The sequence below is a fragment of the Sphaerodactylus townsendi genome, linkage group LG08, assembly GCF_021028975.2.
Source record: "Sphaerodactylus townsendi isolate TG3544 linkage group LG08, MPM_Stown_v2.3, whole genome shotgun sequence".
Lineage (NCBI taxonomy): Eukaryota > Metazoa > Chordata > Lepidosauria > Squamata > Sphaerodactylidae > Sphaerodactylus > Sphaerodactylus townsendi.
The window spans coordinates 108,800,644-108,826,328 of NC_059432.1; the positions used below are offsets into that span (position 1 = coordinate 108,800,644).

General features: G+C 46.1%; 1 pseudogene; it reads left to right on the forward strand.

Annotated features, from left to right (window-relative positions):
* Window positions 1–1,581: 1,581 nt before the first annotated feature.
* Window positions 1,582–25,685, forward strand: part of LOC125438516 — a 29,777-nt pseudogene continuing 5,673 nt past the window's right edge.

Genomic DNA, 25,685 nt, shown 5'->3' on the forward strand with positions numbered 1-25,685 from the left:
CCTCAGACCCCAGTTAGGTGTTCACTATCATCATACACTACCATGCTGCTTGATAATATACTGTCCAGAACCCTTCAGGGCTGGGGTGGTATCTTAAATGTGAATGAATGAATGAATGAATGAATGAATGAATGAATGAATGAATGAATGAATGAATGAATGAATGAATGAATGAATGACTGGATGGATGGATGGATGGATGGATGGATGGATGGATGGATGGATGGATGGATGGATGGATGGATGGATGGATGGATGGATGGATGGATGGATGGATGGATGGATGGATGGATGGATGGATGGATGGATGGATAATATTGTTCCATCAGTGCTTATCATCCAGAGACTAGTGCTGGTCATTAGGTTTCTGTCTCCTGGACATCCACTACAAGAGTGGTAAATGTGATCTTTGATGTCCCATCTCCCCCTCTCTATATATCCCAAACCTGTTCTTCACTTCTAAATTACGTCCTAGAAAACCTTGTATGTGGGTGTTGTGCTCTACAGCTAAGTTCCCCAACCAAATTGGGTTGTTGCATCCCGTCATTTTGTGTCCCACCATTTTGGTTTTATTGCTTCCTGCCTGTGCAGCTACACATGTGTTGCATGAAACAGAAAAAAGAAGAGAATCGACACTGTGCAAAGACACAAATCCCAGATTGTTTCTATGGGCTCCAACCACTGCCTGCATAACATGCATGTGAATTGAGAAAAGGAAAACTGGTTCCTTTCTAATGACTGCAACTCATTATACATTTGCTGTGTGGAATCACTCACCACTCCACCGAATCACAGGTTTACTCATGAGGAAATTTGCCCAGATGTAAGAGAAACTGCAGGAAAAAATCTGTTGAATTATTGCTCTGTGTAATCAGGGGTTCACTCACAAGTAAATTTTCTCGCACATAAGAGAAAAAGTGAGGGGGAGGGGTGGGAGAAAACCAGCCAAAAATATAAAAGGCATGAAATGATGGAAACCAAGCGGTGAGGGGGAAAGGAGTGAGGCAAGGGACATTACAAATGGTGGGGCCAGGCTCCGATGGAGAAGTTGAGCAAAGACACAGGGCTTGAGAAACGGACTGGCCTTTTGGCAGGTAATTTAAAAGGTTTCTAGAATACTCCACCGCAAGGGAAGCTACACAGCTGTGCGGAGCCTACTCGGACAGCTGTGCAGCCTACGGGGCCGTTTGTGCAAACGGCCTCAGAGCCTGCACTGGCATGATTAATGCCGATGCAGACTCTCTCCCTTGGCTGTGCAGAAACAGCCTAGGAGATATTCCACCTAGTTAATTGCATAACTGTATCAGAATGAAACAAACTAATAATTACTACACGCCTGGAACACAACAGTTCAAACTAGCTGGCAATGGTGTCGAAAGACTGCCAGGGTATTTACCTGTAAGAGAGGAGTATATAAAATGGGTGTCAGTAGAAAGCTGAAACAAGTGAGGACAATCTGGAAGGAAAGAGAAGTCGCCAGAGGAAGAACATTCAGCCCGTCCAGGTGAAGAGAATAAGAATAAGAAAATAGGAAGCAAAGAGAATAAGAAGCAAGAAAAAAGAGAATAAGAAGCAAGAAAAATGTTGGGAATGTTGGTTGCCTTCCTGGTGTGTCTGATGATTCTACGCTCTCTGAAACAACTCTGGTCAAACAGTCCATACCCACCTGGGCCTCTTTGGCTACCCATTATTGGAAATGCATGGCAATTAGGGGTCAAGCTTCATAAATATACATTTATTAGGGTATGTAATTCCCAATAATTAAGCAATGTAGTGAAACAAGTGAGAATTATTTTCAATTGTTTTCTTATTAGATTTACAACATTTTTTGACATTCTTTGGCAGTCATTGATGTAACCTCAAATAGAAGGTCTGCACATACCCAGAACTCACTTAAAGTAATTTTTTGAACTTTCAAGAGGATTTCTACAAATATTCACTATATAGTTGCTTCATGAAGGGCACTTTTAAAGGAAGGATGTAAGCTTGTCTTGACCATCCATATGAACGCTAACCTTCCACAGAGCCAGCTGGGCATAACAGCAAGCCCCACTGAAGTCTATGGTGGGAAAAGTTAATTAATTTTCCCACCATAGAACTTGCTGAAGACCCTGGCAGATTCTGGGAAATTTCTGAGTGTGTAACCACTGGCTGCACATTTTTGAAGACAGACTTTCAAGATGGCTCCAGGAGGCCCTCCTGGTAATAGCATCCAGTATTGATGAACTCTGCTTCTGGGGGCAGTGGGAGGTGGTGCATTGAGAGAGTTCTGAGAGAACTCAGCCAGCAGGATTAACATGCAGGAGTGAGGAAACAAAATAAGCCTTTGGGAGGCCCATAAAATTGAACCCCCCGAAGCAAAGTTCACCAAGCCTGGATGCTATTAACAGGAGGGCCTCCTGGAGCCATCTTGAAAGTCTGGTGCCTCTGTTTTCAAAAATATGTAGCCTGCTTACACACTCAAAAATTCTCCATTGGCTACTATGGAGCCAAGGCACTGCAAAGCAGAGAATCTGGGCAAATTTTTTGGGTGCCTTTCAGGGGTGCATTTTTAAAGCTAGTGGCACCAAAATTTCCAGAAATCATCCAGAGCCTGTTCTGATGATACCATCCAGGTTTGGTGAAGTTTGGTTCAGGGGGATTAATGTTTTTTTAAGAGGAAGCAAATGTTAAAGTGATGATCTGTGGATCATATTAAATAGTATGCTATCTAAAAGTAAGCTGCAATAACCTCATGAAAAACATTAAAGTCAAAGTTAGAAAGTAAAGAGATTCAACTGTTTTGTGGTTTTACCGCCTTAGTAGTTGAACTGACTCGCCATGGGGCATATCAGCAGTAAAACAGTGTGACCTCCCCCCCTTCCCATTTGTAGTCAGCAACCCTCCTATATTGCTTCGCTGAAAAACAACAACATTTAACTACATTCTTAGCTGGCTCTGTGGAACATATTGCTGACTGTCCTGTGAATGGTTGTCTGAATTTCGGAATGCACCAATTCAGCTAACACTGAATCAATCTAAAAGTCTCTGGTCATTTAAAATGGAAATTTGGTGTTCTCTGCATATGAACATCCCGTCCAGTTCCAGAAGATACAAAGGAAAAAGCAGTTAGTAGCTAACTGAGACAACATGGCTGCAGGTTTGGGATGCAAGGAGGCCACTGTGCTGTGTTGTAAATATTGTAGCAAAGCTGGTGCTTGAATATATATCTAGTCACTGCTGGGATTTTGAGGGGGCGGGGGAGGAGACTGTAGCAACAAAGAAAGGGCAGTAGGCAGGGCTTGGGAGGGTATATGAGAGAACAAAAATGAGGAACAGTCCTTTATCTATTAGAAAACAAGAGGCAGGATTGGGGATTCCTTGTATGGAACTTACTTGTGCAGTATACACAAGAGAAGGTGAATATTGCATTCACTTGGCATCATCTGCACCAGGCATAGTCTGTCCTGTTGGTTTGTTTTTGCTTGGTGGTGGTATTGGTGGTCATCTCCCCCATCCCTTTCCCCAGCCTTTATTTATTTGATGGCTTCTTACCTGCCTTGATCTCAGATTGCAAATGCCTTAGCAGACCAGGTGCTCAGGAGCAGCAGCAGCAGAAGGCAGGCCTCCTGCATGTAAGCTCCCAAAGGCACCTGGTGGGCCACTGCGAGTAGCAGAGTGCTGGACTAGATGGACTCTGGTCTGATCCAGCAGGCTAGTTCTTATGTTCTTATGTTCTTATGGACCCTCAAAGGGGTAGCCTCCATCTCCTGTTCGCTCCCTTGGAAACAATTGAGGATGGGGAACCCCTGTGGAGGTCCATAACTTTGGCCCCCCAAAACCAAACTTCACCAAACATGAGCAGCAGCAGCATGACCATCTCTGGAAAATATCCTGAAATTTTAATGGCGCTAGCTTTAACAATATGCCCCCTGCAGCCAAAAATGCTAACAAACACCAAAAAATACCAAAAAATAAAGTCCGAATACCTTGCATTCGGATTCGTTCATATTCGGGCAGGACATATTCGGCTGATTTTGGCCCGAATATGCACGAATTCGCCCAGATTTGGGTCAAATCCATTATTTGTTGCACCAGAATCTCCAAGCCTATGTCCAGTCCCCAATCAGCCAGGAAGCTCTCCAGGTGTCCTTGGCCCAGTCATTCCCTCTCAGCTTGACCTGCCTTAAAGGTTGTTGTAAATGATGACGGTTGGAGAAAATGGTGAATGACATCCAAAGCTCCTAGAAAGAAGAAAAAATTAACAGCCACGTCCAAAGGGGGGGAGGGATCTTCCTAAGGTTCAATCATTCTGGTGTATTTGCCCTCCCCAGAGGGGCAAAACCACCACTGGTGAGAAGCCATCACCCCACTGGTGGAATGTAGTGCAGGTTGCTGCAGCAGCATCCTGAGCCTCTACTATTGTTACTGGCTCAGCAGGAGTGGTCTGTGGAGGAGCTTATTTTAGGTGGCTCCCTCCTGGCCATCCACCACTTTACGCCAGCAGTGACTTAAACCACTGAAAAGGCAGCTTACCTAAGTCTAAAGAGCCCCATAGAGGCTTTTCAGTGGTGGGGAGGCTTTTTCTCCTTGCAAACCTCCCCCCACCCCCCACCAGGAAGCCTCTCTGGGAGCAGCAGGGTGGGACATGGCTACTTACATGGTGCTGCCCGTATATTACATAAATAAGTAATGCTTTATAATGTAGATTTTTCAAGGACTTGCCTTGAACACCTGACAGGGTTGACTGGCAAGAGGAGTCTACAAAGGAATATTTGGAATGCCCCAAGGAAAGGAAGTAGAGACAGTGTGGTGAAAAACAGGAATCTGAGAAAGGATCTAGGCAGAGTGGCATACGGCCAGGAGCTGAAGAGGGAAAGACAAGGGCACACCTTACAGTCAAACAAACTAGCTGCATAATTTTTTTTGTTTTCTCATTCAATGCGAACGGCAGCTTGCAAAACAATATGGAAATGTTTACACAGTATGGCTGGGACCTATACCTGCAGTTATACTGTTAGGATATGAAGCAGTGAAAGAAGGGCTGATAAACTGTTCCGAAGACTTTGCTGATTGACCAGTGACCCCTTTCCTGAAAATAGTAGGAAAGGAAATGGGTAAGTTGCTTAAAAGAGTAAAAATGTGGGAAAGCAAAAGATTGTTCTCCTCCTTCATGCAAGGGAAATTATGTAATGGTGGCCATGAATCATTTCAAGGGGTGAGTGCAGTCATACATCATGGTAAAGGGGCGGGGGGAGAATTGAAAACATTTCATAAAGGTTTTAGGCAGTGGTGGGATCCAAAAATGTTAGTAACAGGTTCCCATGGTGGTGGGATTCAAACTGTGGCGTAGCACCAATGGGGCTGGGCGGGGCACGACGGGGGCATGGCCGGGCATTCTGGGGGCAGGGCATTCCTGGGTGGGGCTGTGGCAAGGACACAGCCACTGCGCAGGTCCTTGGGTGGGAAACGAATGCACACAGGCGCAGGCTGCCATGCACGCCGGTGCACTTCCTGCTAGACTGCTTCAAGTTCTGCACGCTACTGCTGAGAGGAGGGGCGTAACTAAGGCAAAAATCATGTGGCAAAAACACCAATTAGTAACCCCCTCTCGGCACACACAAATAATGAGTAACTCACTCTCGGGAACTGGTGAGAACCTTCTGCATCCCACCTCTGACGGGGCTGCGCCCGCAGTCACAACTGTGCCCCAGGAGGCTGGTGAATGTCAATGAGAAGGGCTCAGCTCATCCCACCATCAAACTCCACATGGAGCTCAGAACCAGGACCAGATGGGTTCACTCGGCCCCCTGTCTCCACATGGAGTCCAGGAGTGGGGCCAGTTGGCTTGCTCTGCCTCCAATCTCCATGTCTGGCTCTGAAGTGGCATGGCCTATTTGTTGCTGCCTTCAGCTTGCTCAGTTCAGTGTTAAATGGCAGACTGGAAGCCCTTTGGAGGCAGTGCCATGCCATGCCTTTGCTGCCCTGCCTCGGCGATCTGGATTGTGCTCTTAAGCTATTGTGCTTTGGTTCTTTTAGGAGAAGACAACAGATAGTAACTCAAGGGGAAGGGGAAGGCAGAAGGAAAAGAGGAATTCCTAATCTGATGTGGATATTATACAACCCTTGATTTGCAAGACCTGAGCAAGGCTGTTGATGAGACATTTTGAAGGTCATAAATTGATAGGGTTGCCATAAACCTTAAGCAATTTCACATTACTTCACCCACACACATGGAGAATGAAATTAGAGTTTGGTTGCCTTCTGGCATAGGATTGGACCAACTGGTGTCTATTGTGAGTTGTGAGAGTCTATTGTGAGTTGTAATACTTAGACCTTTGATTGTACATATGCAGACTAGCCTGATCTCATCAGACACCAGAAGCTAAACAGGACCAAGGTTGATTTAGTCCTAAACTATGAACAAACATTGTTTGGTGATGAAATCACGCTCACCTGTTCCAGCCTGGAGGAAAAGTAGATCCAGGACCAGAATTGTCAGATACACTTGCATGTCCATTTTCTATGGATAGATTCCAATTGATCTTCTCAAAAGATATTGACAGGATCCTTGGGAATGAGAGGGCTACCACTTGTGCTTTTGACTGGTGCTCATTCTGACTTTTAAAATCATGCTGAGAAAAATTATTAGAGCTTTTGGTTAGAATGATTGATGTCTCATTGATCAAAAGGGGGCTCTACATAAAGCTTGGAATAAGACAGTTCTTACACTTTTGCTTAAAAAACCTTTCTTTCTTTCTTTCTTTCTTTCTTTCTTTCTTTCTTTCTTTCTTTCTTTCTTTCTTTCTTTCTTTCTTTCTTTCTTTCTTTCTTTCTTTCTTTCTTTCTTTCTTTCTTTCTTTCTTTCTTTCTTTCTTTCTTTCTTTCATTCATTCATTCATTCATTCACTCATTCATTCCACTTCTAGACTGCCCTAGAGGGCTCAGGGTGGTGTACATTCACATAAAACAATAATACAATAAACCCACTTAATATAATTCATACCAACTTTTCCTATGTTACAATATATTAACTGATGGCGACATTCCTACCCTATACCCGCCCATGGGAGACCAAGATGGTATGAGGGTCTGGTGGTCACCCTGGCAGCCCAAAAGCCAGAAGAAGAAGAAGAAGAAGAAGAAGAAGAAGAAGAAGAAGAAGAAGAAGAAGAAGAAGAAGAAGAAGAAGAAGAAGAAGAAGAAGAAGAAGAAGAAGAAATTGGATTTATATCCTCCTTTCCTGTAGGAGACTCAAAGGAGTTTACAATCTCCTTGCCCTTCCTCCCTCACAACAAACACCCTGTGAGGTGGGTGGGGCTGTGACTAGCCCAAGGTCACCCAGCTGGCGTGTGTGGGTGTGCACAGGCTAATCTGAATTCCCCAGATAAGCCTCCACAACTGGCAGACCAGGTCCGTTTTACAGGCCCTGCAGAAGCTCTGCAGATCCCACAGGGCCCTGGTCTCTTTAGGGAGCCTGTTCCACCAGGTAGGGGCCAGAGCTGTAAAGGCCCTGGCCCTTGTTGAGGCCAGCCGGATCTGTTTTGGGTTGGGGATTTCCAGCAGGCGCTCCTCTGTAGAGCGGAGGACCCTCTTAGGGCAATATGAGGAGATGTGGTCCCTCAGATATGTAGGCCCAATGCCACCAGTACTTTGAAGATGGCCTGGAACTCGATGGGCAGCCAGTGTAAATGGCATAGGACCAGAGTAATCTGGTTCCAACTAGCTGTTCCAGTAAGTAATCTGGCTGCCGCATGTTGAACGAGTTTCAGTTTCCAGATCACCGTCAGAGGCAGGCCAGCGTAGAGTGCGTTACAATAATCTAGTCTAGAGGTGACCGTTGCATGGATCAGTGTGGCTAGGTCAGAACGGGACAGATATGGGGCCAGTTGACGTGCCTGTCGCAGATGATAAAAAGCGACCCAGGCCGTTTGAGCAACCTGGACCTCTAATGATAATGTAGGATCCAAGGTCACCTCCAGGCTCTTAATGGTTGAGGATAGATGGAAGATAAAGTAGACAGTTTTAGGCCACTCCTAAATTAACCTTTTATGGAAAGACAGTAGATCATGTGGTGGCAAAGCAGCTCCTCAGTTCCTGAAAGGCTCTTCTGCCCTAGACCCTTTTCAGTCTAGCTTCAGGCATCCATTCAGAACTTTGCTGTGCAGTAGACCACATTCATTCATTCATTCATTCATTCATTCATTCATTCATTCATTCATTCATTCATTCATTCATTCATTCATTCATTCATTCATTCATTCATTCATTCATTCATTCATTCATTTATTTATTATTTAGATTTTTATACAGCCCCATCCCCAAGGGGCTCTGGGCGGTGTACAACATAAAATACAGCTAAAACACTAGTTAAAACAATTTAAAGCAACGATAGTAATAAGAGGCATCCAGCAACCCCACTTTTAAAAATCCTCCCTAGGAGGGAGGGACGGCGAGTCCCATTAGTTGGAGCGGGGGGGGTGCACCATCAGCGGCTGGTCCCTCCAAAGGCCCGGCGGAACAACTCTGTCTTACAGGCCCTGCGGAACTCACCAAGATCCCACAGGGCCCAGACAGTTGGAGGAAGAGTGTTCCACCAGGCCGGGGCCAGAGCCGTAAAGGCCCTGGCCCGCGTGGAGGCTAGCCGCATCATTGAGGGGCCGGGGACCACCAACAGATTGGCCTCCGCCCGAACGGAGAGGCCGCATAGGGACATATGGGGTGATTCTTCATTTAAAGATGGACAGAAGGCAAACATCCTTCTCAGTATTGTTAAGTACGCCAGTAACCTTTGATACAATTACCCAATCCATTCATCCTTCAGCTGGAATCTCAACAACAACCACCACCTTTATTTGGCATTTAAAAATAGGTTCTAGAGCGTTGCCAGACATTTTTGAGATACAAATCAAGAGTACATTCAAAGCGAAGACTGTATATAGCAGTATACATTACTTAGAAAGTTCTGTCACTTGTAAAAGAAATTTTGCTACTTTTCCCAAGAGCATGACATCTGTGTTGTTTAACAGAAGCTCCACAACAGAACAGTCAGAGTCACTTTCAGATTTGTCTAGGGCCAGCCTGGGAGAGAAATTCCTAATGACCACATATCTCGGACAGTCAAGAATAATGTGAGCAAGAGTCTCCACTTGATTTTTTTACAGTGTGGACAAACCCGATCCTGGAGAGGGATGGATAAGTAACGACCCTGTGTGATGGCCGATGGGAAGGTATTGGATCAGGCCCTTGTGATAATCCATCTCTGTTGGGGTTAGCTGGAATCTCTGCTGTGGTTCTTTGGTGGTTTTGATTTTGCTTTGAAATCCAAGCCGTAAGTCAGCCATGGCTTGATGGCACCAAAAAATACGCAATTCCACAATTTTTAAAAAGAAGGTAGCTTTCCAGCATACTGCTTGTCCTGTTCCCCCTGCAGACTCCCCGAGGAGGGCCTGGTATCCTTCCCTCCATAGCTTATTTGGGTATACTTTTGAGGACAAAAACCGAGGCAATCAACGAAAACCGAGACAAATTTTGCGCAGAAAAAGTTGACGAAAACCGAAACCGACGAAAACCGAAGTCAAGGATAACCAAGGTACCACTGTAATGCACTGTGTGTCCAATGTGGCTTTGTAACTTTGAACTTAAGAACTTTGAACTTAAGAATTTTGCCAGTTCATATGTGGAGGAATCAATCACACTAACAATAGGTCTGAGTGCGATATAGTCCTTGTGGATTTTTGCAGTCCATATATGACCACCTGGAATGCACATTATTACGCGACAGAATCCACACCACCCACAAAGAACTTGCCTTTGACAATACATCCTTCTCAATATTGTCAAGTATACCAGCAAACTTTGATACAATTGTTCAATACATTCAGATGGAATCTGTGCTGATATTGAGTAGTTCTTTGGTGGTTTTGATCTGGTTTTGAAAACCTTACAGTGTGGCCATGAGTCAGCTAGGACTTGATGGTGCAAAAATGTGCAATTCCACCATTTTTAAAGAGGAGGTAGCTTTCCACCATGCAGCTATATATAAACCATCAACTTGTTTTTCAGGCTAAAAACCAATACTTTTTTAAAAAATAGTAATTTCTTTGGGTACCAATTTCTCATTGATTCTTCATGGCCTTAGGTATTGCATTTTCAAACGGCCACACCTGGGAGCAACCGAGGAAGTTTGTGGTGGTTGCCTTGTGGAAGCTGGGACTGGGGAAGAAAGGCGTGGAGCACCAAATAGAAGAGGAGGCCCATCAGCTGCTTCAGGCTTTTGCAAATGCAAATGGTATGTGATATGAAGAAACTGGGCTGCTCTATGGTTGCAGGAGTCTTCCAACACTGGCAGCCCAGCCCCATTTCCCCCAATGTTTCCCCACTAGCCTTTGAGGTGCCAGCAAGCGACAGATCGGATTGCCTGGCATCCTTTTCCCCTCATTTTCAATAACAACAATAGTAATCCCATTTGGGGAGTTAGAAACGCTGCTAATGACATTTGCATGACTTTCAAACAACCACTACTCTTCTGGTTCTCATTTATATTTCATTTTCATTTTCACTTTCACTTATATTTAATCATGAAATAAGCAGAGAGGGATTGGCAACCCCCCTTCCCCCGGCTGTAATCCTTACAAAAGCAGGCAAAAAAATGATGGTTGTAGCAAGATGGCTTTCTAATTTTTTCTCTGGTACTTCTCCCCATCAAAGAGTTACATGCCCCAGTTATCTCCCATAGGTTCAAGTATGAAGAAAGATGTTCTGCGCTTTCTCCCTTTATTTTCAAGTATGTGAGAGTAAAGAGGGGCGTTTCTCTAAGAAACTCAGAATGGAGAGCATGCACCTTTTAAAATTATATATATAAACCTTTATTAGGCATAGAATCCATATAACAGCCAACATTGTCCAAACAAGTATTCCATACATGAGAACCATCGCAGGTAATCATTTCAAAGTTTCTATAAGGAACCTAGCTACAAAAGTTAAAATCTCGGAGGCGGAATTGTTTAGTAGACACGTAATCTTCCCCACAGTAGAGTATTCGTTAAAGATTACAGGACAAAGAGCAAAAAGTCTGGTCCTAGATCCCTCGTATTTGGGGCAGCCGAGCAATATATGTTCCATGGTTTGAATCGCTGTGGTACAATGAGGACATTTCCGCTCTTGCGGGTCGATTTTTCGGAACCTTCCTTGTAGCATAGAGCAAGGGAAGGAGTTACATCGAGCATGCATTTCTCCTGTCCCTCTGACATCTTGGGAGATTGTGACTGGCTCAAGGCATCCATTCATTTGAACGGACGTCTGTTCGATTTTACATCAGACACTCTAACCATCATTTAACATTGCAAATAAGGGAGTGACAGCACAGCGAGGGCTGAAACTAATTAACCATGGCCCTATATAACATAAATCTTTTCCTTCAATCCTTTCCTTCATGGGCTCTTCAGACTTCTGCTCGAAGGAAGGTACCCCAACTGCTTATTCAGGTTGATGACCTCTTCGGTCCTTTTTCCAGCCCTGAAATCTGTTTGGGATACGGTGATCAAATCTGTACTCAGTAATACAGAAGAGCGTTGGCTGCAACTGTTCAATACCTGAGGTACTGAGTACATTTTCACATTGGGACCAAACCCCGGAGTACCAAATACGGGTTTGCAGTTGAATAAGGCCAAGCTGAAATGATGTCAGAAATATAGTGTTTCGTTTCATCTTGGCAATTTATTTATTTATCTATTGAATTAATACACCACCACCACCCCCAATACTGAGGTCTCAGGATGGCTTACAAAATTAAAAGTAATAATAAAAGCATCCTTGTATCAAAAAATCCTTAAAAGCCATAAGAATACCCACCCACCCAAAATCATTTCCCTCACTCCAGACTGGAAGCCTCCAGAGGGGGCATTGATCGGGCAGAAAGTCAGAGTGAACAGAAAGGTCTTCACCAGGTGCAGAAACCCATAAAGGGTTGACACCTGGCAAATTTCCATGGGGAGGCTGATCCATAGATGGGGGCAGCCACAAAAAAAGCCCTTCCATGTACTCCCTCGACATGGGAACGGACCACCAGGAGAGCCCCCCTCATGCTCTACCCCAGTGCTCAAGCAGGTCCATATGGGCCCAGGCGAACCTTCAGATAGATGGGACTCAATGCCCTAATTGACTGGCAACATTCCAGAAATGTCATGGTTGCTGAAAAATTAACTTCCAAAATAATGGGACCAAGCTCCAGAAACTAGACCTACTGCTACTATTTTCATAGGCATGAAAACATGGAGTCTAGACTCCGGACGCCAGTTCTAACACTCCTCAAAAACATGGGCGTAGACCTCTTGTCTAGACTCTGGACTCCAGGTCTACTACTGGCCATTCGAAACCATGACAGTAGAACTGGCCTTCATAAAGAAACTAGTGTCTACCAGGACACAACACTCCCAACCCCTGAAAATGGTTGAAAAGGACTCCCATGGTATCAGAACATGGTATCAGTTCTCCCCACAATTTGGGATACTGTAAGGAATTGAAACCTTTACAGATACATTGAAACCTTTACAGATTGAGTACATTGAAACCTTTACACATTGAAACCTTTACAGATACTGGTAATTATGACTTTTGTTTAACTGCCTTAGCTAAATTAATTTTGGCAGAGTCATGCCTAAAACTGAATACACCCAGATGCACAGTCTTAGTTGAAACATAATTTAAATATTAGCTGTGGAAACAGGCACCATCTGGAAACAATCTGTGAGAAAATATAGTTGAAGGGATGTGGCAGCAGACTTGATGATTTTTGTCTTGATATTTCACTGGAAACATAGATTGGAATTCAGTAACAACTTAGAGACTTGGGTGCTGTGTGGTTTCCGGGCTGCGTGGCCGTGTTCTAGCAGCCTTCTCTCCTGACGTTTCGCCTGCGTCTGTGGCTGGCATCTTCGGAGGACCATGACAGTAGAACACAGCCATACAGCCCGGAAACCACACAGCACCCAAGTGATTCCGGCCGTGAAAGCCTTCGACAATACAACTTGGAGACTAACCAGATTATCAGTATGAGCCTTCAAGAGCCAAATCTCACTTCATCAGTCTGTTTGTCTAAGAAGTTACTGGACTCAAATTAGGTCTTCTCTGCAGACCAACATGACTACTTTCTGAAACTCTCTTCACTGGAAGGATGGTCCGTGGTGGCATGCAAGGGAGGGGAGGGAAGGGAAGGGGAGGAAGCCCAGCATCTGGACCTGCCCCACCCACCCTAGCAGAGGGAGGGGGAGGGGGAGGGGTGGCATGCAAGGGAGGGTAGGGAGGGGAGGGGAGGGAGGGAGGGGGTCCAGCATCTGGACATTGCCCACCTACCCTAGTGGGGGAGGGGTGGCATGAAAGGGAGGAGAGGAAGAGGAGGGGGTCCAAGGGTGGACCAAGAGTGCAAAAATCAATTTGTTGTGCAAAAATCACTATTTTCAAAGGACTTAAAAAAGAAGTGAAGACCTTGGGTCTCTGGATGTCTTTTCAGAACGACTTTTATTAAAACTGCTCTGCTCGGGTATTTGTATATGTTGTACATTTTGGAAAATAACCTTGAAAATTTAAAATGTTTTTTTAATAGATAAACCACTTGCTTTTAAAGATGTCACTATCTGCTACCTAACTCCACTATGAAATCCACTCTGGGTATTGCCAGATCGAAAAGATTTTGCTACGAACTTTATTTGCAGGTCGTCCATTTGACCCAACAATCTCCATCAGAAATTCAGTCTCCAATGTAATCTGGGCTGTGGCTTTTGGATACCGGTTTTCGGCTGAAGATAAGCAATTCCTCAAGTTGGTGGAAGGCAGTGACTACATGTTATCATTTTTGGGTATCGTCTATCCTGGTGTAAGTCATTTTTTTCTTTCTTATTAGCTCAGACAATTATGTCTTAAATTTCCTTTTCTTCCAGTTTTAAGATAATCACTTGACTAGGAACACAGAGGAATTTCATGTATTCATTGATTGATTCAAACATTACTATTTGAATTAGTTCTGTCAGGATGAGAAGATATTCAATTTGATAATGAACAGCAGAAAAAAATTGGATTTCAGCAATATTGTTTTACACTGTACCTCTGCTGGCTGAACACCCTTTTGTTATGTGAGTCTTTCAGAGCAATGATAGAGAATGTGTAAATCTATGTCTCATTTTGTTCACATAGGCCAGGTTGCTGGACCAAAGTTTTGTTCACATAGGCCACTTTACTGGAGCAAAGTGGCAACGACCTATTTTCCCCACAACAGCATTTTTGTGACTCGCTACACAAGCGAGTATTTTCACAAACAGAAGTGTCCGCTTGGTGCTGAGCGAACGTCACTGGGTAGAAAGTGCCATTTTTCAGTGCTTCGCTTTTTTTAAACTTACCTCCTCTTCCTGGCATAACTGTAAAGGATTCAATGGTGTTGATGAGCGGGTCAGCCGCCTGGCCTTGACTACATTCCACAACCCGGGCGATGGGCCAGCTTCTGCAGCGGAGACCTTATCTCTGCGAGGGAGATGAGACCTCCGTTCCCATGGGAATCCGGGAGGGGGGATGGGATGGAAAGAGTTATAACCTGTGCTTCTGGCGGGAGACTTTATTCCTGCCACGTCGTGTACGTGAGCTTTCTAGGATGTCTCAATAAACGGTCTTTTACACCAAAAAAGCCTTTTATTTCTGCTTCTATGGAATTCCTTACATTGTGGCAGGAATCTTAGTTCATCTATCTTCCTAGTGCAGTGGACCTCTGGTGTCTCGGCATGGAGAGGTTGAATATTTCTGTGGAAGGTGCGGTAGCCCCCAAAGAGGGCTCCGAGCTTTCCCTTCTGGATTTGGAGGAACCGGCGGGAGAACGGGTCTCGCTGGTAACTCTTTCCCGTCCTCGTATCGACATGAGTCTTCCCTTACTTCGTTGGGACGAGGGACGAGGAGACGACCATGGGGACTTACATGAGTCGTTTGGGGCGCTGTCTATGGATCGAGCGCCTGTGGATCGGATATCTGCCCGTTTCCGTATGGATTACAAACCTCAGATGCAACCTGTCACGGAGGAGGCGGGCCTGACCACGCTTTCATCGCGGCAACACAGGAGTCCATTGAGCGATTCCTGGACTTCGTATTTTGGTGATGCTCCCAAGAATCCACCGTGGCATAGCACTGGGGCCGATCCGAAGACCACCGTTAAAACCGGGACTATATCGGGGATTGGGAGGGGTATCCATTACCAGCTTCCGATCGGACCCCAGATCCCGGATCAGCAGCTGCACCTGAGGTGCCCCGTGGAGCCACCCGGTGGAGCACGATGTCCCTACGTTCAGATGAAGAGGAATCGAGGAAAGCCTGCATTCCCATCCGGATCTATTCCCCCTCCCATCAAAAGAGAGCTGGGATGAGGAAGTGGGCCAACTGCGAGATGCCCAAGAAGCATGGGCCCGTGAACGCCAGCTATGGGAAGAGGAACGAGCAGCTGCAGCAAGAGCGTGAAAACCTGCAAAGAGACCGGGAACAGCGAAGCGCCAAAGAAATCCAACTCGAATTGGACCGTGCCAAAGACGGCTGCAACGACAATATGTGCAGAACCTATCAGTCCATGATAAAGTCCTGGAACAGTCCAAACTGGACTTACAGCGTCAGCAGCGAAGCGTTCAGGCCTTGCGTACGCAAAGTGAACTAACTGCAGCTGTTCAACGAGACGAACTGGCCAAACTGGAACGAGAGAAAGCAGCTTTGCATGCGCACCAGGATGCATTGACTCGCCAAGGAGAGAGAGCTAGCCGCCTTGGAGAGGGAACTGAAGAAGCAGCAGAACAGGATGCCCCAAGTTGGAGTCTACGCTGTCACTGGTACAGCCAACGCCAGAGGCTGATGCTGCTGGGTCCTGCTACCACCTTCCAAGGACCGGCTCCCACCGGAACACCAGCGGCGCCGGCGTTGGTACCCCCACCTCCACCGATTCCGGCCCCCCTGCGCCGCTGCCTCAACCTGCGCAACCGCCGCCCCAGCGGGCGCCAAGGGCCGTGGAGAGAGGATATTACAGACCTCCAATACCTGCCCGTTTCGATGGGACCGCTTCCAAACTTCCCTACTTCATCCTACAACTCGATGCCCACATGGAGGACTATGACGATTTATACCGGTCTGAACGCGAAAAAAATACGGGACATCGGTTCCGTCTTGGATGGGGCGGCAGCCGACTGGTTTGTGACTCTTTTGCATCTGCAAGATGAGGATACTTCATACGGTGCCGGCGTTCCTCCAAGCCTTAAGGGCTCGCTTCCAAGATCCGGGTGCTGAAAATGAAGCCATCCGCACCATCAAATCCATTCAGCAAGGCAACCGCTCGTTTGCAGAATTTGCCCGTGAATTTCGTGTGGCGGCTGCTCGACTCCCTCCTGAGTGGCCTGAGCGCATGAAATGTGAATACTTCTCGGATGCTGTTGACGGCAAACTGCGTGAAACGGTGTTTCTAATTCGGATTCCCCGCACTATTGCTGATTGGATCGACTTGGGGTCCCAGGTGGCGTCTCGTTTGGAGTACGCTCGTGCCGGCCGCCCACGCCCAAAACCCGCCGCTACGACCACCGCTGCGACTCCCAAGCCAAGCCCAGCAGCCTCTACCGAGACCACCTCCGAGCGCCGTCGCCGTCTGGGATTGTGTCTTTACTGCGGAGGACCGGGTCATCTAGCCGCCAACTGCCTGAAAAAACAGAAGCCAACCGCTCCGGCCGCGCGCACCCCATCTGCCAAGCCACCACGTAAATCCGGGCCGCCCCCAACGGGCTCGTCTAAGGGAGTTACCGAAGGCGACCCAGAGGAGGGGGAAGCAGCTGTTTGCCTCTCTTCAGCCCCCATGGATATGGGCTCGACTCCAGATGCGGTGAGTGAAGGCAGCGCCCCATTCACGATTCAAAGCGTTTCTGGCCAACCCCGCTAAACATACTCGCATTATAGCCTCAGCCCTTGTAGATTCTGGGTGCTCCCATTGTTTAATCACGGCCCCAGGTGAAGCGGAGGAACTAGGTCTAGACCGAGTCCCCTGGCTAAGCCCATACCATTCACCCAAATGGGCGTCAGTCCTCGGGGATCGAAGGACCGGCCCAGTTCAAAACGCGAACCAGTTCTCCTCGCTGCGCTGACCATTGGGAGAAAATTAGTTTTATTCTGGCGCCAGTGGCCAAACACTCCATAGTTCTGGGCATGCCATGGTTGTTGTTGCATGAACCAAAATTCATTTGGAAAGAAAGGATCTTAGAATTCACTGACCCTCCCTGCGGAGAACACATGAATTGGGGGAAAACTCGGCTTCTCCTGACATACCCTGGCTTCATCAGCGATGCAGCTTCTAATTGTACTCCGATTCTACCGGCATTCCGCGGCTTACCAGGATTTAGCCAGAGTATTTCAGGAGCAAGAATGCGATCAATTGCCACCCCATAGAGACACTGACTGCAAAATCGTGATACAGCCAGGGACGCAACTGCCCAAAGGTAGAATCTACCGCATGAGTCCCAATGAGGAGAAGGAACTTCGTGCCTTCTTAGACAAGAACCTATTTCAGCGGGTTCATCTGGCGGGCTACCAAACACACACATGCTGCTCCTGTATTGTTTGTAAAAAAAAAGGATGGGTCTTTACGGCTCTGCACAGATTACCGAGGACTCAATGCGGTCTCCCTGTCCAATAAATACCCTTTGCCATTAATCAAGGACCTTTTAGATGCATTGGGCAAGGGACGCCTTTTTTCTACTAAGTTGGACTTGAGAGAAGCTTACTACAGAGTCAGAATTGCGGAAGGCTATGAACATTTGACTGCATTTAACCACGAAATTTGGACAGTTTGAATACTTAATAATGCCATTCGGGTTAAGTGGGGCCCACGGAGCTTTTATGGCAACTATCAACGAAGTTCTCCATGATTTATTATACAAAGGAGTAGTACAGTACTTAGTTCACGTTTTAATTTATTCACAAAACCATGGAAGAGCATGAAGCATTGGTTCGGGAAGTATTGAAACGCTTGCTCAACAACTCCCTCTTTGCCAAACTTTCTAAATGCTGTTTCCACCAAACCCTCTATCGACTATTTGGGTTACCGGATCTCTCCCGAGGGGCTAAAATGGATCCTGCTAAAGGTTGATGCAGTCCTCCAATGGCCTGCCCCTACCAATCGAAAGGAACTCCAATCTTTCCTAGGGTTTGCTAATTTCTATCGTGACTTTATACCCCAATTCGCTGAACTGACTCTCCCGCTCACAGACCTCTTACGCACTAAGGGTAAAGATCCACAGGCTGCCAAGCCCGGGACCCCTTTCCTGGTCTAAAGAATGTCAGACAGCCTTTCAGCTTTTAAAATCAGCTTTTACTACGAACCTATCCTGAAACACCCTGACCCAGATCTCCCGTTTGTGGTTCACGTGGATGCCTCGGACAAAGCGCTTGGGGCAGCCATGTTGCAGAGAAATAAAGATGATAGGCTGGTTCCGTGGTGCTTATTTATCAAAGAAATTCTCCGGTGCTGACTCAACTGGACTGTAGGGGATAAAGAGACTGCGACCATCAAAGTAGCACTTTCCACTTGGCGCCACTGGTTGGAGGGGGCTAAACACCCCTTTCAAGTTTGGTCGGATCACAAGAACTTGGCGCCCTCTCCACCCCCCTCAAGATGTCCGCGAAGCAACTCCGTTGGGCCGATTTCTTTTCTCGTTTCTCTTTCACTGTCCATTTTTTCCCCGGAAAAACCAATAAACTGGCTGATGCGCTCTACAGCGCCTACCGAGGGGTGGAGCTGCCTTACGGGATATTCCGCGCACTGTTCTCTCCCCCTCCCAATTGGGGCTGGCTGTCACCGATCTCAGACGTCCACTCCTCCTTCTCTACCCATTCCCAGCCTGGTCTCTCCTTTCCCTCACGGGAACTTCGAAGAGGCGGGCTGCGTGAGCCACCAGCCGGAGGAAGGTGACTCCCAATTGCGCCCTGGAGAATGGTGTTTGGCGGCGGGGGGATTGTTGGTACGTGCCTCCCCCCCTCCGTAAGCAGGTTCTCGAGGCCTGTCATGATGCCCCTCGGCTGGACATTTTGGCTTCCTAAAAACTCTGCATTTGGCCCGCCCGTCAATTTTGGTGGCGCGCGATGCGCAAGCAAGGACATTGAGACATATATTAAAGGTTGCTCTGTTTGTCGCGGAAGCCAAGAACGTTCGGGAAAACCCCATGGTCTGTTGAAGCCTCTCCCGGTGGCCCCCGCCCCTGGGAAGTCATCTCCATGGATTTTATTACGGATTTGCCAGAAAGTCAGGGCAACACGGTCTTGTGGGTGGTGGTGGACTTATTTTCTAAACAAGCCCATTTTCATCCCATGTGCTTCCATCCCTCGGCTCCTAAGTTAGCGCGTCTGTTCATTCAGCATATTTATCGTCTACACTCCGCGTTAAGGTGGTCTCGACCGCGGGCCCCAATTCATTTCAAAGTTCTGGAAAGCTTTTCTGGGTTTGTTAGGGGCAGCCGGCGGTTACCGCTACCACGTTCAAAGTGACGGTGAGTCAGAGAGAGCGAACAGAACCCTGGAGCAGTATTTACGTTGTTACACCAACTACCACCAAGACAATTGGTGCGAGCTAATTCCGTTTGCAGAATACGCCTATAATAATGCGGTTCATAGCAGTACAAAAAAGACCCCCTTCGAAATTGTGTCTGGTCGGTCCTTCCCTCCGTTGCCGCAACTACCTGCGGAAGCGTTGAATCCTCCGGAGTTTCAGCAGTGGATTTCATCTCTGGCCGAGGGGTGGAAAACGGTCCAGACTGCCTTACAGCAGGCTAAAGACTCCCAAAAACTTCAAGCGGATAAGCACCGCTCGGATTTCCCTTTGCGTGTGGGCGCCTGGGTGTATTTGTCTACCAAAAATCTCAGAGACGTGCATAAATTTTCAAAACTAGGCAAAAGATTCGTGGGACCTTTTCAGATTACTAAAGTGATTAATGATGTCACTGCCCGATTGGACTTGCCTAATTCTCTAAGTAATATCCATCCTGTCTTCCATTCCAGTTTGCTCGAGGAGGCTCCCGTTTCCGATGCCTGGCACGACCCGCCGGAGAGACCCCCACCGACTATAATTGATGGCCACAAGCATTATGAAATTGACGCCGTCCTGGACTCTCGTTTTAATCGCAAACGCTTGCAATATTTAGTCTCTTGGGTGGGGTATTCCTCTGGGTATAATCAATGGGTTTATTCCGAAAATATTGACGCCCCCGCCCTCATTTCTGCTTTCCATCGCACCTTTCCGCACAAACCTGGGGGGGAGAAGTCTTTTTTAAGGGAGGCAGAGTGTAAAGGATTCAATGGTGTTGATGAGCGGGTCAGCCGCCTGGCCTTGACTACATTCCACAACCCGGGCGATGGGCCAGTTTCTGCAGCGGAGACCTTATCTCTGCGAGGGAGATGAGACCTCCGTTCCCATGGGAATCCGGGAGGGGGGATGGGATGGACAGAGTTATAACCTGTGCTTCTGGCGGGAGACTTTATTCCTGCCACGTCGTGTACGTGAGCTTTCTAGGATGTCTGAATAAACGGTCTTTTACACCAAAAAAGCCTTTTATTTCTGCTTCTATGGAATTCCTTACAATAACTCCATGGGGATGATGGGAAATGTCTCCTAGCCCCCAACCCTGTGGCATTGCCATGGCCATGGATGCGTTTCCCCTCGTCTCCACAGAGATACACAGGGAACAGGAGGCAATTTTTAAAAAAGAGGTGCTCCTTTTTCCGGAAGCGCCTCCATGGGCCATGGCAGCTCAGGGCCACATGCACAGAAGTGTGTGAAGGGTCCCCGAAGTGCATGTACTGTTGTGCCTTGCCAGTCCATGGGCCCGTGCAGAATCCACCTTAGTGTGTTTGATCTTCATAGTTTATGTGGGTAAATGTCTCTGTAAGCAGATTTATCATTCTGCATCCAGTGTGAGGTTCAATCTTGTTCTTCATTACAAAAAGTTTTTGCCAATAAGATTTTGAGTTTCGGTATCGCATTCATTATTTGTGCACTAGCCATTTCACTCTGGCAGTTTAAGCACATACATACAGTACCTAATAACCTCAGTACTTTTGTCAGGTTTATTGATTTATTTATTCATTCATTCAATTTACTAGACTGCTCTCTTCCAAAGGGCTCAAAGAGGTGTACAGGTTAATTGCACACCATCAGCTTCTATCTCTGGGAGATCACTGGCGACAAATTTAACTCTTCAGTTAGTTTGTTTGGCATGTTATATTATATTGCCCCTTATACAGGTCTGCAAGAGCCAGTCATTTAGCCCCCTTGTTTATAGACCAAGCGAAGATAAGTGATTTATAAAAAAAATATTTCTTTTAAATAGCGAGAACAATGTGATTTTATTGCTTGCTTGCTTGCTTGCTTGCTTGCTTGCTTGCTTGCTTGCTTGCTTGCTTGCTTGCTTGCTTGCTTGCTTGCTTGCTTGCTTGCTTGCTTGCTTGCTTGCTTGCTTGCTTGCTTGCTTGCTTGCTTGATTGATTGATTGATTGATTGATTTGACTTTTTTACCGCCCCATCCCCGAGGGGCTCTGGGCGGTGTACAACATAAAATATAATTATATTTTAGAGGCTGTGGCTAAATTCTTATGTATGGTTATTTTAACATGTTCTTAATCATATTTCTATTTCTATTGAAATTGTTATTCTGATTTTGTGCCAATAAAAGTTATTAAATTAAAAAATCTTTTTTTCATTCATTTAGCTTTATTTGGCACAAACAGTATAAAATCATATCAAAATCGTATCAAAATACAAGCTTGCAACATATAACAAATGAAGTTGATTCATACATACTGTTGCTTATGGGATATTTCCAGCAGAAAGTTCGCAGCCGTTTTACAGAATGTAGCATCAGTATTATTTAATAAAAACAATAGTCTGCTTGGCAAATTAAAAAATCTCTTCAGGTAGTGCAGCACAGTCTGAGCTTACCATAAACTGGCACCATGACTGGTTAGTATGGACCCTATAACCCGTTTATCTGGGCCCATAACCCATTGGTATATTTACAATCTAACAGGCTGAGTGCCTCAGATTCTGAAAATATTAACAGATGGAGGACAGAGAAAAGGATAATGTATCACCTCATCTCCCTTCTACCGCAGACTCCCAACCACATGGGTATTACTTAATGCAGGTCCTGAACTGGAATTATGAACTGTCCCGGGAAGGAAGGAAAGTGGGAAATATCTGCAGCATCTTCCACTGGCAGCATCTTCCACTGATGAATCTTTGGAGTCAGTTCATCGTCATTCTTTCCTGAATCACGCCATTATAACCTTTTTTGCCATTAAGTCACAGCTGACTTCTGGTGACCCCATGGGGTTTTCAAATCAAGAGAAATTCAGAGGTGCTTTGCCATATTCTGCCTCTGCATTATAACCCTGTTACAGAGTGAGTACTGATAGAAATTTGCTTTTATTCTTCCTTAGCTCTTTGGATTTCTCCCATGGCTCATGTTCGCACAGCAGGCTCTGCTGCATCGCAGCAGTGTGATGCTCATGCCGGCCAAGCGGTGTGAAAATGCTGTTTTTGAACCTCGCTCAATGAGCGATGTTTATTAAAAGCAGTGTCTTCCACCTGCTGCCGTACGAACGGCAGCAGGTGGAAAATGGCATCCCCCCCCCGCATTCACCAAATGGCTCTTACCTCCTCCTGGCTGCTGTTGCATTGTGGATGGAGGCCAGGGGACATGCCTCCTGGCCTCAGACTCCAGAGCCGTTGCTCTTGCCACAGGGGCGTGTCCCCTGGCCTCCACAATGCAACAGAAGCCAGAAGGAGGTATAGGCCGTTTGGGGATGGCGCAGCCTGTGCAAAGGCTGCACCATCAGCTGTGCACCCAATGAGACCGCCCATGCGAATGGTCCCAGGGGGTGCATCGGCATAAACTATGCTGATGCACCTCCGCTCAGTTGGCCATGTGGAAACAGCCTTAGTGTTTTAGGATGGTTGACCCAAGCCTACCCTTCAATATGTAGTCCTGTTTCTTGAATCCATAATATGAAATAGTTTCACAGGCTCATTAACTTCGTAGAGGCAAATGCTGTGTCCAGAATACAGATTTTTTTTACTGTTTTTCTCAGAGAAAGTCCACAAAGAGATTGAAAGGGCTTTGGGTTCCTCTCAATCATTCACCTACCAAGATCGGAAGAAACTCAACTACACCAATGCTGTAATTCATGAGATCCAGCGTTCCCAATATGTCTTAATTTTTGGGGGCCCCAGACGATGTACAAAAGATGTAAACATGCTTGGTTTTCTCATTCCAAAGGTATGGAAAGTCCTTATAGTTACACTCGAGGATCCCAAGAGTTGTTTGTATAAGACATATCACAAAGTTGACCCTTTTCCCAGAAATGATATCAAATATTACAGGGAATATTATAAACCCCTGATTTAGTTAGCTCCATCTGTGCTGGTTTATTTATGGCGGTGCTTCCTGATTTTATTCAAGAACATTATCCAATGACTAGATGATTACCCAAAGCATTCCTGTATTTAGCATATATTTCTTTAAAAGCTTTTCTTGTATAAATGCTGTAATAATGAAGCAGTGATAGCAGTGATACATACAGCCAAGGACAAAAAGGCACATTTGACCAGAGCCAAAAACTAATGAAATCTCATAATTATTCACAAAAAGTATCACTCTTTTTTTTGTTCAAGGCTTTCATGGCCAGATTTAACTGGTTGTTGTGAGTTTTCCAGGCTGTGTGGCCATGGTCTGGTAGATGTTGTTCCTAATGTTTCACCTGCATCTGTGGCTGCCATCTTCAGAGGAGTATCACAGAGGGAAGTCTGTTACACACTGTGTCCACTATCACTCTATTGTTTGTATCATTTCTTTTTTCTTTTTTCATCTTGTTTCAGTCATCAAAAGCTAGGATTATCCGGGGCCCTTCTGGGCCCCTGAGGTGTCTGGTAGGGTGGTCAGGAAACTTCACATTAGGAGACTCCAACCCCTGCTGCCATTCATTTTGCCAGAGAAGTTAAAAAGTAGGGGTTAAAATTAGGGGTAGATCAATCTGGGGATGAATCTAGAGGTAATTTCACATCACTCTAGCATTCACAAAATCCGTTCAAAACCCTACAGTTTCCACTGAAACCTTGGCCATTTCTACTCAAAATATTTTAAACGTTTCCATTTCCATTAGTTTCGTCCATATAGCCGGTAAAAAATAAAATGTTTCGGGTTGTATGGCTCCTTTTTGAAAAAAAAAACATGCATGTATGGCTTCAGTGCTACAGAGACTCAATCTCTGAAGCCTTGACAATTCTCACATCAAATCTGTGCAACTTTCAATCCACAACATACAACTTTTAAAAAAAAACCATCATGTTCGAATAATGGGCAGGCAATAATCAATTTATTACTGTACCACAATGGCGGGCTGCTGCAATGCCTGAATTCTGATGGGAGAAATCAAATGTTTCCTGTTTCTCTACATGATCAAGAAGGGACCATAGACGACACCAAATTAGGAGGGGTAGCTAATACCCCAGAGGACAGAGTCAGAATTCACAATGACCTGGACAGATTGGAGAGCTGGGTCAAAACAAACAAAATTAATTTCATCAGAGATAAATGTAAGATACTACACTTAGGCAGAAAAAATGAAATGCACAGATATAGGATGGGTGACACCTGGCTTGACAACACTACATGTGAAAGGAATCTGGGAATCTTAGTAGACCACAAACTTGAACACGAGTCAGCAGTGTGATGTGGCGGCCAAGAAAGCCAATAAGATTCTGGGCTGTATCAATAGGAAGATAGTGTCGAGATCGAGGGATGTTATATTGTACCTCTCTATTCTGCATGGTTTAGACCTCACCTGGAATATTGTGCGCAGTTCTGGGCGCTGCAATTCAGGAAGGATATTGACAAACTGCAATGGGTCTGGAGAAGGGCAACCAAAATGCTAAAAGGTCTGGAATCTATACCCTATGAGGAGAGACTTAGGGTGTGCAAGGGCTCAGCCTAATCTGAATGAGAAACCCTGGGAGGAAGACTCAGATAGAGAAGAAGGGACAGTGTTGGTTCCAGATTCTCAGGCACTACCAGTAGATGCAGAGACTGAGCAGCCAGAAGTTCCTGCAGGACCAGGTCCACAGGCTCAGGCAGAGCATTCAGGCTGGGATCCACAGCCAGGTCCAAGCTCTGAGATTCCCGAGCAAGAGCTTAGCTCTGAAGCTCAAAAGCCCCTTGATACAGAGCCAGAGGGGACCCTGACAGCTTTCTCACACATGCACACACACACACACTGCCATCTCCAGAGCCCCAGGAGCGATGCAGGAGGAGACTAGTGCTAGCTGACAGCAAAGTAGTCCCAGCAGCTGGTTAGCGGCTATGGGGCGAACTAGAGTAGATGCAGAGTCTTTTCAGAAGCCAGACTAGAGGGGTTATTGCACAAGGGAATGAGAGGCTGGCTATAAAAGAGAGGCTTCAGGTGAGCTAGCTTGTGGCAGCAACTTGTGTTTTAGTTTGCAGGTTGGCGGTTCTTGCCTGGATTCCTTGCTCTGTGCACGTTAAACATCTGACCCTGCTAAGACCTTTATGTGGATTATCCTTGGGTCTTGAGGGCCTGTCTGTGACTGAGAACTGGGTATATTTAGTTTGGTGAAGAAAAGGTTACGATGTGACATGATGGCC